The sequence below is a fragment of the Danaus plexippus genome, chromosome 6 (assembly GCF_018135715.1).
Source record: "Danaus plexippus chromosome 6, MEX_DaPlex, whole genome shotgun sequence".
Classification (NCBI taxonomy): domain Eukaryota; kingdom Metazoa; phylum Arthropoda; class Insecta; order Lepidoptera; family Nymphalidae; genus Danaus; species Danaus plexippus.
In genome coordinates, this window is record NC_083540.1 from 8,354,956 (window position 1) to 8,373,250 (window position 18,295).

An 18,295-nucleotide genomic window follows, 5' to 3' on the forward strand; every position below is an offset into this window, starting at 1 on the left:
CGTTTGTTTCATTTCTACCACCCTGAGATAGACAGAAAAATGGTTGTGGAATATAGCTTGACTGTAAAAAACCCTGCGCAGTTTTGACATAACAGCCTGAAAAACCGACCCCCAGAAGCATACAAAATCCGAGGTTTCTAATTTAACCCTTCTTTTATTGAGATAAAAACTATACAATAGTCAATCTTCATTCATATCCGCCAAAACAATCAAAGGTTTAGCAGAAAAATAGTTCAGGATTCCAAACTGCAGAATATTCTGGAAGATTGCGTTTCGAATAACCGAGAGCTGAATATAGAATTCCGTTTAACCAAATGTATTCACTGTGTCAGCAGAAATGAATATCGCCTAAAATTCAATTATTTCGGTATAGTTTGATACGAATCAATAACGTTTTGTTGAGTAAATTTATACAAGAAATATATGTAGGTATAAATTAACACACGACTTCGTACATAACGATATCAATGTAGATATATAATTTTCCACTAATGTAATAAAAATAATTTCGTTATAAATATCACTGTATATTTATCAGAGGAAAAAAAATTAAACCTGTTTTTCTCTGGGACATATAAATTTATTATTATTTAGATTGACGATTCAAAGTCTCTGTAAAGAAAATGAAAAACTAAGTTTAGAAACTCAATAACATTTTAATTACATTGTTTTTCCAAGTCTTTTGTCGGAACACAACTTGGAAACGTAATCTAATCCGTGAACTTTGTGTGAATAAATTGGGAGAGCTCGATAGAACTGAATTATTCATGATTTCCCACGTTATTTTGCGTGATGGGTTCATGAAAAATAAAAAAAAATAAAAACAAAAAAATCTGAGACTTCTGTTTGATGTATGGTTTTGAACAAGTCGGACTATTCTTTTGTCATGAAAACGGTGGTTATGCAAAAGTGTCTTGAGTGGAGCATTATTAAATGCGAGTTCTTTCATCTCACGTGTCAAGGCGAACGGGGTAGGCAAGTATAAAAGATGACAATGACCTAACACCTCGTAAGAGCTATCAAATAGAAAATTATATAAAAATCAAAAAAATTATTGATTGCTACATAGGGTGTTGCTTGATTTTAAATATGATACAAATTTTTAATATTTAATGAAAGGAAAAAACGACTAATGTTTTGCTCCTTAATATTCGTATGTCTATTAGATATACAATATAGGCTATAACGTTCACATTGAATACGTATAACCCACTAACATCCAAAGCGAATAATAAACACCAATTAGTCTCGTTGGTATTCAGTAATTGATGGTTGAATTGTTAGCTATCGTGGCATGGGTTCAATTACTAGGTAACAACCGCCGATACTTATTGATTATTTACCCAATATATTTGTAATGTATTTGAATACTTACCGACTCATGGCCTTATATATATAGTTGTTTTTTTTTATTTATAAGGAACTGGTTTTATTTCTCATGTTTAGTTAAGAAAAGAATTAATTATTAATAATTTGCTGCTCAAAGCCAACCAGACGTTTGGATTAGTAGGAACAAAAATATAGATAGAGAATAATTTGGAAATTGTCGAATTGTAACATTCGTTGATCTCAGAAAGTAAGAGACATTTCTATTTATTAACAAGTCTATACAAATGATTGTGGGTGCTGTACATAAATTTACTTAACTCATTATTATTGAACCGCTGTCCTGAAAAAAAACATAAATTGTCAGTATTATAATAGTATATTTGATATAAAAAAGTCTACATTTTAGTTCAACGGCACATTATCGGATGATTGATGGAAAGCTTGTAACGAAAATTTGAAAAGGAGTCAAAGTGACAGTGCTCTATTTTTGAAGGGCGTATAATATAAGATGAAATTGAAGTGAGGAGCAGACAATAAATGTACTATGAGCGGTCGAGTTTTTAGGCTAAGACAAGTCATATAAATGATGCTGGAGTTGGTGCAATTACTTCTCTAACAACAGTCTTTTTTGTCTTTATATTCATTGATACTAATATCTGGACCAACGGAACGTTCCGGGAACATCTAAATGGGAAGAGATAACATTCAACGGTATTCGTAATAAAAATTAATGTAATGTTTCAGGAACGTTTAATATTCCAGTAACCTTATTTGTTATAACCAAACTTTTGTTTGCATCCACACACAACATATTGGACATTTCCAGTTTTTCGTACGTAAATTAACGTAGGTTATTTAATGAGAAAGTGTAAAGGCATCGTATGAGGTACGATGTTGAAAACTTTTGGTGAGCACACGAAATTTTATAATTTTATTTTTCCAATGCAATTGCTAAGAGCTAGTGTTTCCTTTGGTATACCTCAGTGAATGTGTCTTAGTGCTTTAGACAATATTGGCAACAAAATTACATCAATCAAAAAGCTAGGCATTTTTAAAACATTTAAAAAAATACATGGGAAGTGCAAGGAGCGTATATGTACTGCAGGAGAAGAGTGTAAGTGAAGAAAGGAAATGGTTTAAAAGAAGTTGTTTGGAAGAAAAGGAAGTATTATCTGTATGCTCTCCGTTTCGAGAGCTCATTGTGGTCGGGAACCATCGGGAAAGCTCTACTTAAAATTTAGTTTTATTTCAAGTTTCTTGTAAACAGGACGTTAAACGAAACACTGATGATACGAGTAAACGATATCATAAATTCTGGTGACATGATATATAGTATGCGTTCAGTAAAGTATTCACAAAAAATTATATATTCCAGAAGTGTGCAAAGCTGTGATACGATGGCCCACTTCCCAGATCTTAGTGTATACAAGCTAAAGTGTTTTCATCTCCGGCGACGCAAAGCTATTGTGAATACTCTTCACAATCTTGTAACGACCTTATATTTTCCAAATAGTACAATTTACTTACGTAAAATATATTTCTGCTTCAAACACGTGCGTAAACTAGATTTAATAAGTAGTGAGATGGTAAATAACTCCTGTATTATAAATATATATACTAATTTTCACAGAATCGTATATTGAAACCAAAATCTCTACCCCTACTATAAGTAGTCAACGTTAACTCGCTGTTTTGGAGTTCAATAGCTCACGTTCATTGATAAACTATGCGGGGTATTAATGGAACAGATGACCCTTATAAACAAACTCGAAGCCGAACTCGAATAATTAGAAAGAATATGGCCATGGAACTCGTAGTTTGGGAGTTCCCATTACCATAGGACATAATTTACAGTTACCCCGTTTTCTATCACATTCATAATATATACATTTTCAATGAGTAACGAAATCATATTGGAACGAACGTATAAAAATAAAACAAACATTATAAAGAGTACGTTACTGTTATTGCCTTACTTGCTAAAGTCAATTGAGTGAGCGGTTCGAGCATTATTATCACTTTTAACTTTGTATTTTATGACCTCTGTCGTTAAGGTACCAACATATCTCAATCGTTTATGTGCAAATTGAACTGGTTAATTTTGTTAATTAAGATATCTCCTTGCACACTGCATTAAGATTGTTTTTTAATATGGAGGTAAATTACAAAACGAATAGCAAATTTTACGATTGCATCATTAAAATACATTTTATATGTCGACACTTACCATAAACGGTACGAGGTTTTTTTTAGGACCCGTTTAGATTCACAAGCCCGCGATCCAAACAATGTGAACTACGCTCCAATGCAGAAATGAGTTTCTATTCAAACGACAACACAATATCTTAGAACAGACAATCATACACCGCTTGTCATTCTTGTAGGCGATTCTATCGAACCGGGAAAGTATAATATTGTTCTAGACTACAATAGCTTTTGTGGATATGAAGTATAAGTGTAAGGAATTTGCTATGAATTCTCTGGTGTGAAGATTTCTTCTTGATTTTCCTTGCAGGGGGATATTCAAGATTTATGTAAAACACTTTGAAGCTGCCTGTACCGCGGCGCTGGGATGTATTGCTGCGATAAGAGTATTTTTATGGCATAGATTAGGAGCCGCTTTAAATAGTGCAGTTTCATTTTATGGTCGTAACGAGTCTGTGCCAAGATACCCGAGCGTTTTTTTAGCTGCTGGGACTTTTTGTACTTTATTAAAACGGGTATTTTAATAACACATCAAAATCAATAGACTTTGTAATGATAGTTTCATAGAATAATTTTTGTAAACGAAACTTGTGTTGAATATAAATTTCTTACAAAAACTGTTGCTACGGCTAGGGACTGGGTAAGTTAAGTATAAATAAAAATTATATATCTATTGCATTTGTTTTATAGAATAGATATTTCGTATAAAAAAAAATACAAGATTCCTAAGCATATTAAGAGGCTATACATACAAACACAGTCTAAGCATGATTTATTCAGTCTTTTTATAAAACCTTTTTTCTTAACTCTTCTTAGTGAAGTTCATTTCCAAAATGGTTGTTTTTCAAATAACGTATGCCCTCTTCATCAGTTTAGAGTGATTATTTTTTTTATATAAATACTTGTAAGTATTTATATAAATACTTACAAGTATTTATATAAAAAAAAAAACTCTCAAGTATTGATAAGGTTTTAAGATTATATATTTTTTACATAATACATTTTTTTAAAAACAACTTTATTATACTATTGTTGTTTAAATTAATGAATATATTTGATACTGTTATTTAAAAGGAAAGTTTGGATAGATTAATATAAAGCAACGCTGGAATACAACTAGAACATTTTGTATGAGATACATAAATCTCATTAGTGGATATACGCGTGTGTTTATAGAAAGAGATACAGTTCAAAAGCTGATAAGTACTGGCATATGAAAGAACTCTTTAATTCGGTCTTTCACATTAACATGACCATTAGTTCTGGCTTTTAAAATATATATTTTTTTTATTAGACGCTACTTAGTAATTAAATATTTTAAAAATTTTGCTCAGAGTCTGTGTTTACGTCAGTAAGCAAATTAGGAACTATTTTAAAGATATTTATCGAGAAATAATTTAATATATTGATATATATTTTCATAAAACATTTCATCCTAGTCCTGACCGCGTTAGCCATCGAAGGCTTCAAGTAAACAAACGAGTCTCTTGGGAAATCCAAGATTTACTCCCCGACGCTTTAACTTCAGGTCAAATTGTGTGTAAAATTTTTGGAATATTTTATACGCCTTGTATCTTTGATTCGATGAGAAACATAAAGTTGCAAATAATATAGTGATCGTTCCTAATGATATTATAAATTTGTCGTTATAAAATAAAATGTCCTTGAGAATGGATTAAATATATGTTTATTTTAGGAAATGATACCGAACAAATGTAATGTTGTAGTGGAACGGATCGTCTGGAAGACGATTCAGAATGATACGACGCTCGACAACATGACCTTTGTGGGACAAAAAACCTCAAATTCTCATGTGGAAATTGCAACCGCGGTTTTTGGGGACAATTATGATTTCTCGTTTCTCTGGCGTTGTTGTGATTCAAAAAAGTATTCAACCTTAAAAAAATTAACAAGCTCTCGTTTAGTTCACTTCTAATTAGGTCTTTAGATTTTAATGAAGGTCTTTAATGGGAGAAAAAAATTCTAACTATATATATACATATATTATATATATATTTTGGGGAATCTTTGAAGATTGTTGGCCACACTCCAATCCACATCTATATCAAATGCGTTTAAATTGCCAAATAATTCCTCCAATGCCGTGCCAAGAGTGGCGATGGGTATTTACATATAAAATAGAAGCCAATTAGGGAAATGAGATTCACAGACAGGTCTTGCAAAAACAGCGTTCGTTTCATTTTTTAAACATGTTTATCTTACAAAGTTATCACAATCAAATTTAAACTGAACGTTCTGAGTTAAGACTCAAATCTTTGTATTATTCTTATTAAATATATATATATATGTATATTTATAATAAACCGTATGATAATATCTAAACTGGCAGTCATACTAATTAGCGGAGTACGGACATCGAGGCAACATCAATAGGGTTTTGTTTATAAAAAAAACAAGTTCGCGATGTCGGGTTTTCTTAGAGGCTGGCGTGGCGTCGTTATCACATCGTCAATACTCGTCAAATCACCATTAATGCAGACGGGGTCGCTGACCGCGTTCGGCGAGCGTGGGAGCCGCGCGGTTTTTGCAACAACCCTGCGCAGGTAGCCGACTAGCCGTGCATCCGATATAGAGATGATAGCATATTTATTAATTTCGTCAAATTTTGAACCGGTTTAGCGTTTTCGTTGTGCCAACACGGGAAATTCATTGAGGATCTGTTAACGTTAAATATAACACTTTAAAAACCATCGGCCTTTTAAATGTTTTCCATATTACGACCGTTAGATCTATAAATCGATTATATAAGTATCGTGATGAATGAAATAACAGTTCAGAAGAGCAATTAGATTAAACGAATAAATCAACGGGTATCATGAAATTAATATTTTAAATAAAACATTTTCTTATATCTAATTGTAAGACTAACTAAAGTAAACACAACAGTAATTGGCATTTATAGATTCTTGTTTCCAATTGGATCGTTGATCCCACAATGGTCGTAGCGCAAATAATGAGGTTCTAGAATATTATGACGTCATAATTTCGCTTTATTCGTCTCGTCTAAGGTCAATCCACCGTACACTAAACTTAGCTCATACTATCGTAATAATTAAACCAATTACACGACATTTTTGTTACTAACGTACGTATGGATGTTTCGAATAGGTACATACACGAGCCGATATGCGACCAAATAAAGCTGCAAATCTGCAACGAGGTTTTAAACAAGTTCGTATATATACAAAAACTCGATGGAGTTCATTATACTTGATATAAGGCTGTACCGACTAAACACTTTTATGTGATTTAATATTTTCATTGTGAACACATTGATAATAAAAAAGAAAAATCTGTGTTTTTTTTTTCGCTCTTACTTTTTTCTTTCCATTTTGTATTTAATGTATTCGGTTTCACATTGTAACTTTAATATTAATTATGTTTTTTACTGCTAAATACGGATAGAAATAATTTGAAAGTCATTTCATGTCGCGTTAGAACCCGCCATTTTGTTACCAAGGATCTTTTGTATGAGAGACGTTCTGGTCATGCGGAGGAACAAAACTAATGTACAATTGACAAAACAAGGTAATCACTTTTACAGCCAAGATCTAATACTTAAACATGCTTGTGTTTATAAGCGAGAGCTTCGAGAAAACAAAGTAGTTTTGTTTATTTTCGGCGCAACTGAGTAAAAATTAAAAAAGAAAGTATTCAATTATAGAGCAGTTAATAAATAAGACACGTAAAACCATGTACGAGAACAAAAACGTATGTGCAAATTGTTGAACTGAAAAAAAAATACCATTACGAAGATTCTGAAAAAAAGAAAGCTTTTCCAATCTGGGTGACAACTGAAGCGAACTACCGCGGCTCAGTGGCTGTGATCAAGTGCTACCCTTTGAGTAGCCAACGTGGAAACCGGCAGCTTCTATATATTTTTATATTAAAAAAAAAACATTAACCAATGAGAAAATTTTATTAACCCATCTCAGCGAATTGTGTCATAAAGAATAAAAACTCATTAGTTTTTTTCAGCTCGTTCAAATACCCCATTAAATAACTGATAAGATTATACACTGACAGTAATACGAGATATAAAATTTTATAATCGTATCACAGGAAGTTAATTTTCATCTTCACTAATTATATTCAACGCTACATACAAACGACATTATATAAAAAGTGTACCAGACATCCGTTTTTCATAAAACTAACTCTCCAAAAATTTTACATGTATATCAATCTAATATATTTGTCTTGGGTGACAAGAGTTTTTTTGATTTCAATATATAATTTAATATATAAATATAAGAAAGGAAACATTATGCACTTGTTCTGTTCACGTTTATAATAATTCTGAACAACGTTTTTTGTTACGTCGGTTAATAATTTTAGTGGCAATATTGTAAAGTTTTATAGCTAGTCGCTGAGAGTGGGTGAACGGTCGTCGAAGGCCGCGTATTTAAATCGGATACAGTCTGCATTACTTGGTGATTCACGTATCGAATGATAGAAGTTATCGAGAGATTTATTAATATAAAAATATAATTTTATGTTTGAAATACCTCTCTAGACAGTGGAAGCGTGTAAATTCATTTCTACTGTGGCGTATTTTTATAAATTTAAATGACTTATCGATATTGAAATATAATAAATAATTCTGTATTGCATTACTTTGATTGACGATAAATATTTAATGTAGTAATTTGTAAACATAATAAAATACTTACGTCTGATAATTCGGAACACTAGTAAGCATGATGCTCAAATAAACCATCCGTTCTGTCTAAAACATTGAACAAAAAAAAAACAAAGATACTTTGTTGACAAAGTTGCCCTCCCAAGCCAAAGATGTGTCTCACTTATCTATAGAGGGAGTAAACTCATTATCTGTTCACTATTCGAAGGAGTTTAACTTTAAAGATAATTCAGATACAAAGTTGTTATCACTTTTATTACCCCGTATTAGTTGTAGTCATGAATAAACGTCTTAGTCCAAGTTTTCATCGTCACGCATACGAAAAATGTCCGTCTCTCCTTCAATAGCCTAAGTTAATACTATAATGTGAGAAAATTTATAAATAGAAAACTCTAAACGTTTCGTATACAGTATGTCGATGCGAACTTGGACTAAGCATACACTTGGGGCTTTAAGAACCACATCGTGAATTAGCAGTGTAGGCTAACGCTAACATATTAAACTAGACGGTTCCCGAGAAATAGTATTTTAAATTAAACTATAAACTTTATGTCGTTAAAGTTTAACATTTAAATCGAAACATAAACCTGGATAAATCTATTGATTTAACTGTACACGGAGTTTTATGAAGGGTCGCGGAATCTTTGAATCTTGACTGTCAGTAAATCACGGGATGACTCTGAAGATGACCATTAACGATTGAATAGGAACCGCGTGTCACTGAATAAAGTTTAAGCGTGATCGTCTCTTTGGAGCCTTTATTAGTGTTTGAGGTATTGGGGTCGGCCGTGGAAACTTTAGGAATTTTATTACTCGCCGGAATTTTCAACCTTTTCAATAACAACCCCCGAGCCTTGTAATATAAAACCGTTATTGGTGCCTCAAAACGGAGACTGTATAAATTATAGATTGAATATTATTTTTTTTGCGAACGTGTATCATATCGCCTTGTAATATTGGATCGATTTTAAGAGAAAATTCTTTGAAACTAGCCCATGCGCTCGACTTGAACAGCTAAATAAAATATATATAGCTCAGAACACCAAACGGCTGAATTCAAAGTAAAACAAAATTTAATATATACATAATATGAAATATCCTTGAAATTACGAGATAGTTCTGAGTACGGGAGACTGCAGCTTTTATTATAGATAAAATTTATAGAGGCTAGGTTCCAAGGGACGTTTATTGCATCATTAACACGAGAACTGTCTTCAGACCCGTTAACGGAATTAGCGCCCAGACTCGGACATGTCATACTAGATCCTAACTCAATGAGGACATAAAAAGCTCAATTCTCCCCTGGATCATGCTCGTGAACAGACTAGAAGTAATTTGATAAAGCTCATACAGTACTGTTATGATATAAATAAAATGGTGCGTTCTCTAAAAAACTCTCATGATTTTTCGTTAACAAAAGCAACTTTCGCGTCACAAGCCGGCACACTTACGTCCACAGTCGTCCAAACCTGTTGAGACATGTATATACTTGTAAATACAAGTACGTCTGCGATGTCCCATGTATCACGGTGCCAATTAAATCCGAGGCTCTGATAATGTGATCGCTCTTGCTTTGTTAACATCTGGTTCTAAGTATTGAATATACGCGTGAAGAACTCACATGATCCCATCTATTGTAACTAGGTTAATATTTACTTATAATTATCTAATCTATTCTCTAATCTAATATATCCTGAATTATTCTAAGAATTTGTATTAAAATTGTCACTTATCTGGAGAGAATTGAATAAACTCTTGTGACATTTACATATTTGTAACAATTTAATTTAATTAATAAAAGTTCTTTGTAACATTATTTTTTTCATAACCATAATATTGTTTATCATCGAAACTTATTTTATTTCTATTATCTATGTATATTAATACAGTTAACAACAATGTGGACCCTAAAATAACACATCAACAAATATAAACCGAATATATTTGTCTATCAAACATTTAATATTTATCGTCGGATGAAAATCGTTTATTTCGAATGATCATATAATATTACATATATTTAGACGACAATAAACATTCAGGCTGAGTTTATAAATTATTATAATTAAAATAAAACTAATATTTTTCGGATTTCCTACGCGAATTTTATTATTTTAAAAACTACATAATCCCGATGTTTCGGTTACTTTTCAGCAACCGTGATCACGTCTCGTCTGCCCGTGATCGCCCGTAAAATCCGAAAAATATTAGTTTTATTGTAATTAATACTCGCGAAAGTCTTAGATCTCATTGTTATAATTACCCTACAAGATAATATACATTGTAAATTATTTGTAATAAATACCACAGACTTAGCCGTAATTGATTGTCTAAATAACTCTGCTTACCTGAATTGGTACATAGCTAAAATATTCTTTAATGATCCTTGTTCATGAGATCAAGGGAAAATACGATTGAAATTCACTGATAATTATATTAAGAAAAATCTACACACAGAAAAGAAAACATATAAATATCTTTTTATTAATTTTAAATTCCTTTTATTCAAAACTTTTGTTACTTTACTATTTACTTATAATTTAAAAAATATAGTATTTTTATTCTTATGACGAAATTTTCTTAAAGGTTATACTATAAATTTGTGTAAAAACTAAAAATCAGTAATTACATAATCAAATCTTAAAACATTTTCGTAAAAAATACTGAGATATAAACGATTTCTTGTTACATCTGATCAAATATACTAGCCACCTTCGAAATGTTGATTTATTTATAAACGAAAACAAACAGCTTATATTACAATATATAGTCTGTGGAGGATGTCATTTTGACACAGAGTATAAATTACAAATATTAATATGGACATGAACAACACAATAAATATATGTAGTGAATAAATAAAAAACAATTTTAGGTCATTATATATAAATTTACGCATTCGAGGAACAATACATGTTCCAAGCCATTGTAGAAAAAGCAATCACACATAAACACGCTCTTGGGACTCAAAGCTGGTAGAGGGCAATTCAAATGGCCATTATAACATTAAAGAGCATAGTAAAATAAAACTATTTGTGTTAAAAGTCTCCCAACAATACTTCTTAGTACGTTTAAACTCTTTGGAGGTTTCAGATTCTCTGTTCTTTATAACGTGAATTTGCTTAATCCTCATATCCCGTCAAGTATTTGGTCTGATGATGGGTGAACAAGTTCTTATTCTTTCAAACCGTGTCTACTGTCATAACTTTCTTTTAGTTCTCGTCTTAACAGATTTTCGTATCTCTTATTGTTATTATCAACTTTACGTCTTGATATGGAAATTATTCTATTAAATGAAACAAAGTTTTTCGGATACGCGTATTTTTAATTATTTTATATTTACATGACCCTAACGATTTTTGATTCCTTTACAGCTAAAGCGAAAAGTCGAAAAAAGCAATCATTACTACCAATTTAATTTCGTGGTAATATATTCGTAAGTATATAATCTTCACATTCAATTTCCTTCAGTTTTATATTAAAAATGGCTTCACATAATCACATATTCACGAAGCAAGTATGTTGTAATAATATTCTAAAATAATATTGGGTATATGTCTTGAAACAAGTATGTTTTTTTGTAGCAATTACATTTATTTTAACAAAAAAAAATTTCTATGGGTAAAACAGAAAAGTAGATTTTGTATAACGTTTCGATTTTATTACGAAATCTAACTTGAATCTTCCGGGAAAAAAATTATCCTAGATGTCTGTCAAAGGAAATAATTTTTGAACAGAGTAATAATTAAAATATCATTGACAAGTAGGAAATGGACTATTTTTATTTTAAATCCTAAAACAAAAACAACTTAAAATAATCCATACTAATATTATAACGGGAAAGTAACTCTATCTGTATGTCTGGCTGTCTGCCACGTTTTCACGCCTAAACCTCAGAACTAATTTTGTAAATTTTGGTATAGACATAGATGCTAACGTGGTGAAAGACATAGGCCTTTTAGACTGTTTCCGAATCCCGATCACGAAATAACGCCGGTTATATTGAGTGCCACATTTTTGTATTGTGATACCTAATACCCGTTTTTCGAATAATCAGTTTATAAAATATTTCCTCCCAATAACGATCTCAATTCCGATCCCAAAACTACATGGGTGAAACCATGAAGCTCAGTTCGGATTCAGTGGCCTTAGTCGCAAAGAACAAGTCTGATTTTTACGCGGACGGAGTCGCAAGCAAAAGCTAGTACCCTATATTCCAGAGTACATCTTGTTGAGTAAGTCATATTATTAGAAATTATGAACGGCGATGCTTTTTCGAAGTACAATTTGCCGAATACGATTGGTTAGTTTTCTTTTTCTGAGTAAATATTCATAGATACAATTTACAATTCATACGCAGATTAAACAGCTCTTAGTCTTTTAATGTTCATTTCTATTTTAATTCTCAATTCTATCTATCCTTCAAAAGATGGCAGCCGCTGTGTTTTACATCAGGCTGTAGATTGACAGGTACAAAACTATATAATATGACAAAAAGTCCCTGATACGACGATGTGCAAGCTGCTCCCATAGGCTTCGTGGTTATAATCACTGAGGTGAGATATAAAAGTCAAATAAGTCTCCAGAAAAAAAAACTAAAATTATGAAAAGGAAATCATATGTAACAAAAAATTGTGATCTTAGAACAGTTAGACAAAATATTAGGTAATCAAGTACCTCCTTCATATCTATGATACTCATAGCCGAGATTGATTGCGAATAGACTAATGTCTCTATGAAATTCAAAGTAGGAATGTATATACTATTGAGACCATAAATAGAAATTAGTTAGAAGTTGTCTCTCAGAATCCTACCGACTTAAGACCCAAACCGCTGACAACAAAATTATATTTCTATTTAACTCGCAACATCCTACACAAAGTAAAAAAAATTCAAAAATATCAATGTCAATATCTGTAAGAATATTTAAAAAAAGTGTTTTGAACGTTTAAGTTCTTTGTTTATTTATTGTACATAAATAAAGTTACTAAATGGAACGATTTGAAGAGAACTATCTAACGGATTCTGCGACCATGTAGGCGTCTAATTAAGAGGGCAGGCGTACCGCGTTCCAACCATTTAAGGTAAATTTAATAATTATTTACTATAAAGTCAAAGTTAAGGAAAATCTTAGGGTTTAGGGTTTCGGTGAGAAATTTAGAGCTATATAATGACTAAAATAATTTTGATATATTTATATCTATGCTTTCTTAAACCTTTCACTACTTAACGGAGACGGTAAGTACGTGTCCAAGGTGAAAGGTTTTTGAAATCAAAAGATAACTTAAAAGAGAATCTATTTCATTGGGACTTAGAACTTTCTAGTTCATGGTGGATAATTGCCTTTAAAAGTGCTCATAAGACATGCTAATTCATAAATATCTATTAATAAATAGGAATTAAAATATATACGACATATAATAATTTTATCGACACTTGCACACCCCTACATTTATTTGATAATGAGATATTAATAATATTATAACAGAGTTTGGCCACATTTTAATTTCTTTACTTTCAGATAAAGGATTGGCGATATCTTGGAGAGCTGATGTGGCAGGCTGTACGATTAACTCAGGAGCTATTCTTAAAGGTCATATAGTAAGGTCATATGGTAAATTATTAAGGATTATATTGTGCCCATTAAAGTATCACCATTTCATCCTGACCTCGTAGTGGATGGTATCTTACTCGTGACAATTTGTCTGGTAGTGGTCAGAATTAGTTACATTTCCTATAGACCTAATTTTATTAATAGTTTCGTAGCGTTACTAAATAACCGAACTAAAATTATTCTTATCAAAAGAAATATAAAACAATATAAGTTGTCGTAAAATAATAATTTTAAAATTATTTTGTATCAGAGGTTATTGAGAAGCCTATACAACAGTTCCGTGTAGGCTTCGAGTCTGAATTACGATTATTATAGTATGACAAACAGGTCTTTAAAATTTCGACAAGATGTGAAGGTTTTCTCTGAGTGAGGTTCTTCATGGCAGACTTCAAGAAAAATAGAAGCATCTGTCAGATTATCGTAGTTAAATATGGTTATAACCAGAAATCTAACCGGATAAAGGTTAATTTAAAGTTAAGCGAGGCGGAGTGACTTACCTTACACTCCACCAGACCGCACCTTACTCAATCTAAGTAGATATTTTTAAAAAAATTAGTAAATTTCTATAACTTTACTATCCATACATATGAAAAGCACATAAATCTTTGAACCTTCTACATTACCAGGCTTAATTAAAACGATAAATAAGACTTTGTTTTTAAACTAATTAAGAATGAAAGCTCTCGTAGTAACTGCGGAGAAAACTCCGCGTCAAAACCGTTAAATAATGGTCTGTATGGCGATAATTATATTCAAGAATTTCTAAATAGACGGCCATTGTTTTACACTTGTTACAACTATGAGAGTAATATTAGTAGAGAGTAATATTCATTTAACAAACAGTTGAAATAATAATAGATGTTATGTTTCTGTCGACTGAATGCTCGGTGTTTGGGAAGCATTCTCTTTAATACATGGAAATTATTTGTTGGACAAAGACTTTCAACAATGATAAAATAGAACAAGTGATTATTTCAACATTATTATGTGATAATAATTTAATTTAGTACCTAAAATTCGGGAAGAACTTGTTTGTATGTACCTGCTATTTGTTACGTATCTCATTAGAACGAATTAAAAAAACAGAATATAGCCATTCCTTTTCTAATTAGTTAAATTAAAATTAAATTACAAATGACTGTTAATTTGTTTTGAAAAACTATCTTGTTCCAGAGCGAGACCAAACTCTAACAAAGTTCATTAGTTAACATTGTGTTTTAATTGATGTGCTCTTTAATAATATGATTACAAAACTGTGTTGTGTGCGCAGATGTTGAGTTTTCGATCGTGCGACTGTACACTGTTGTACGCCGTTGCCTGTTGGTGACGCTATGTTTACACTCCGCGCCTGCGCAAACACAGAGCCACCGTCACTAGGAGCTGTTTTAGCTTTTTTACTCCCCGCTGCTACAGAACCCAGTCCACGGAACACAGGTGACCGCCACGCCGTGTGTGTGGTCGGCTAAGAGGATATTGTTAGGTTTGTATGTTACTTTAATGTTATTTTATTTGCCATTGTTTTGACAGTCTCGTGGTAGCGGTCACCGGGTCTTTGTTGGCTGTGAACTAAATTGTTTCAACGAATACGGTTTCCCTTGTCGCTAAAGCCGCACTAAACCTGTGGAGTGTGGTCTGACCTCGAAGTATATATCATTTATAAGTGAATGGACGTAGTATAAATTAATTAATTTCAGAAATTGATATGTGAATAGAGACATTCGTTCAGCGCCGCGATAATAGCCCGATTACTGTTATAATGGGATTGCGAACAAGCGCTGTACCTTATATGTGAAAATAAGAACTGGCCGTCCGGTCGTAAATCATAAGTTTTTGCCGCTGCAGCGCCCTGACTTTATCGAGTCAACAGCAATCCATTTCGGTCGTGGGGTTTTCAACTTTTTCTCGGTTAGTTCGGCTGTCGGCTGTCGGCTGTCGGTCGGTGGTATCAATCATAATTGGTCGGTTTTTGCAATTTCCAGAATCAGCGCTGCGTGCACGCACGTCTGCGGGCGCGGGGTTGCGGGGTTGCGGGCTGGGGGGACGAAGGGCCGAGGGGGGGTGTCACTGTGCAAATGCACTCGTAAACCCGACGCGAGGTCAACGGACCCCCTCCCCGTGCGCCCGCTCCCACCAACACCCCGACATGTAAAACTTAACAACTATGATTTATTTGTTTTGTTTATATTATTAACCTTAAAACCTTTTTAGCGGAGTGAAATGTATGTTAATTTAGACATATCTGTCATTATTTTATAGCAAATAACGTTAAAATGAGTTAATTTTCAACACGAGTGCCCGATTCTCGTATGTAATACAGCTCTCTCGCGATGTGCATGAGTTTTGACAGGCCATAGTTAAGCCTGTAAATAACGCCTTAAAGCCGTCTCTGGAGTTACCTCTCCGCTGCCGGCAGAACATTTTATAATGGAAACCAAAAACGGAGTTTACCTGTTCACGTCTCAATATGAGAATATTTTTAGATCTAACGTATTTTAAGTCTCTCAAGTGTTCCATGTTTGATTCTAACTAAAACAACGTACAGTTGATAACGCAATTAAAATTATACCTTAAAATAAAAGCTAAGTTAAGTTTAAGGAAAAATATTTTTGTGAGAAAACATATCTATTAACGAACTTATCACAATGATGTGTAATGTCTCATGTGACATATATTTTAAATCATATATAAACACGTCAAAGGGGAAAAAAATTAACTATAATGCTTATGATATATAATTAAGATGGATTGAATGAATGGAATGAATGAAAATTTACGCCGAGCTTGCATCGTCACGGTACATATAGCGTTAACAATTTTTCATTCATAATTATTGTATGTGAAACTGGAAACGCGTCGTATGCAGTGACAATGCAAACTCGTGGTAAGTGTAATGTGTGCGCGATCAAAAGATCTCATTATAATTGTGTATTTATGTGTTACAGAAGCATGTAAACGATAAGTTTGTTATTTAACTACTTAATGTCTCTATTGCCTTTTACTGCAATTTACATATTAACAGCCTTTCAAGCATTATATGAAATAAATATTGATTTTAATATCTTTTAAAGCTTCATCTTATTAAAGGAATTTAATATCTATATAAAACACTTCTATACAATTTCTTAGCACGGTTTTTCTCTTAATAATATTTAGATATCACAGCAATTTAAATGTACGTTTCGATAAAAATATATATCGGTCTGATGATAGAAGTATCAAAACTTTGATTTTGTTCGTCACACACAACTCCTTAATACGTTTATTGAGTGACAGTATCTTTTGATACTGGTATTAATTCCGATAAAGATAACAACAAATCATTAAGATATATTCATTGAGAATATTATTGTTGTATTAAATTTTATCGCTCGAACATGTAAACATGGGAAATAGTTCAGGTGAATTATTTAATATAATTGTTATAATGTTGGAAACACATCGCCGAGGAAAGGCGTCGCACGGCGCGCGGGAACGCACGTCGGGGCGAACGCCCTAGCAAACAATACACCTATTACACGTGAACCTATTAACTTTAGAACACACTATTGTAATTTTAATGTCATATTAATGGTTATTTTTTATTATTATGTTTCTGTTACTAACTTAAACTTGAGACGTGACTTTGTGAATGTTTGTCCCATATAAAGTTATACAATTCGATTGAGTTTTATAATAACAAAGAATGTGAGTATATTATACATGGTATAGAAATGTCAAAGTTCGTTCAAATAATATATACATGTCATTGTTGTTAAAAATACAGTAGGCTGACAAGTGTGGACCTTCGTTACATAATCTTTGATCCTATGAAAAAAAAATCGTTTGATTTAATATATTAGACACATTGACCTATCAAAAGAGAACGTTTTTTAGAAATAGTATGTTATCAAAAGTTAGAAATTAGTGTAATACATACGCATACACACACTCATATACACGTACGTATACATAATCTTTTTTTTGTTCTTGTAGAATCGTTAATTAAACATGATAATTCAATGTACATAGTTAGCTACTAAGTATTGTTAGTGATTGTTAATAGCTGTTTGGAACGTGGAAATGTTAATAAATGATTTGCTAATTATGTTTGAAAAAGACGTTAGTAGTATGCACGGCAGTTTGGTTTTTTTCTGCTCAAAAATAAAAAAAAATTTAACGAATTTCAATACATTTAGATACAGGTATTTATTTAACCCATCCATATTTCAATACACAAGCAACTCGAGTATTTCCCATACATCTCAAGAACATCTTCATATGATAACATAACCTTTAATAGAGCTCATAAACATTGAAACAAATAACCGTATTAAATCGTAAAGTTCCACGGAACCTGATATCAGATGTCAAATATATGGCACTCGATGCAAAACATCATATTAGATAAAACACGGATCGTTCCAACTTCTGATTAATATACGCATCCAACTACTGGAACATTACATGACTTCTGCTTTGTAAACTTTCAAACTACGCAGAGTACA

The 18,295-nt window shown here is 32.2% G+C and overlaps 1 long non-coding RNA gene across 1 annotated transcript; it reads left to right on the forward strand.

Moving 5' to 3' along the window:
* Positions 1–14,320: 14,320 nt before the first annotated feature.
* LOC116779126 (uncharacterized) lies at positions 14,321–16,916 on the forward strand. The gene is made up of 2 exons (XR_004354172.2): positions 14,321–15,291; positions 15,791–16,916. It is a non-coding gene; the product is annotated as an uncharacterized LOC116779126 (long non-coding RNA).
* Positions 16,917–18,295: the final 1,379 nt, after the last annotated feature.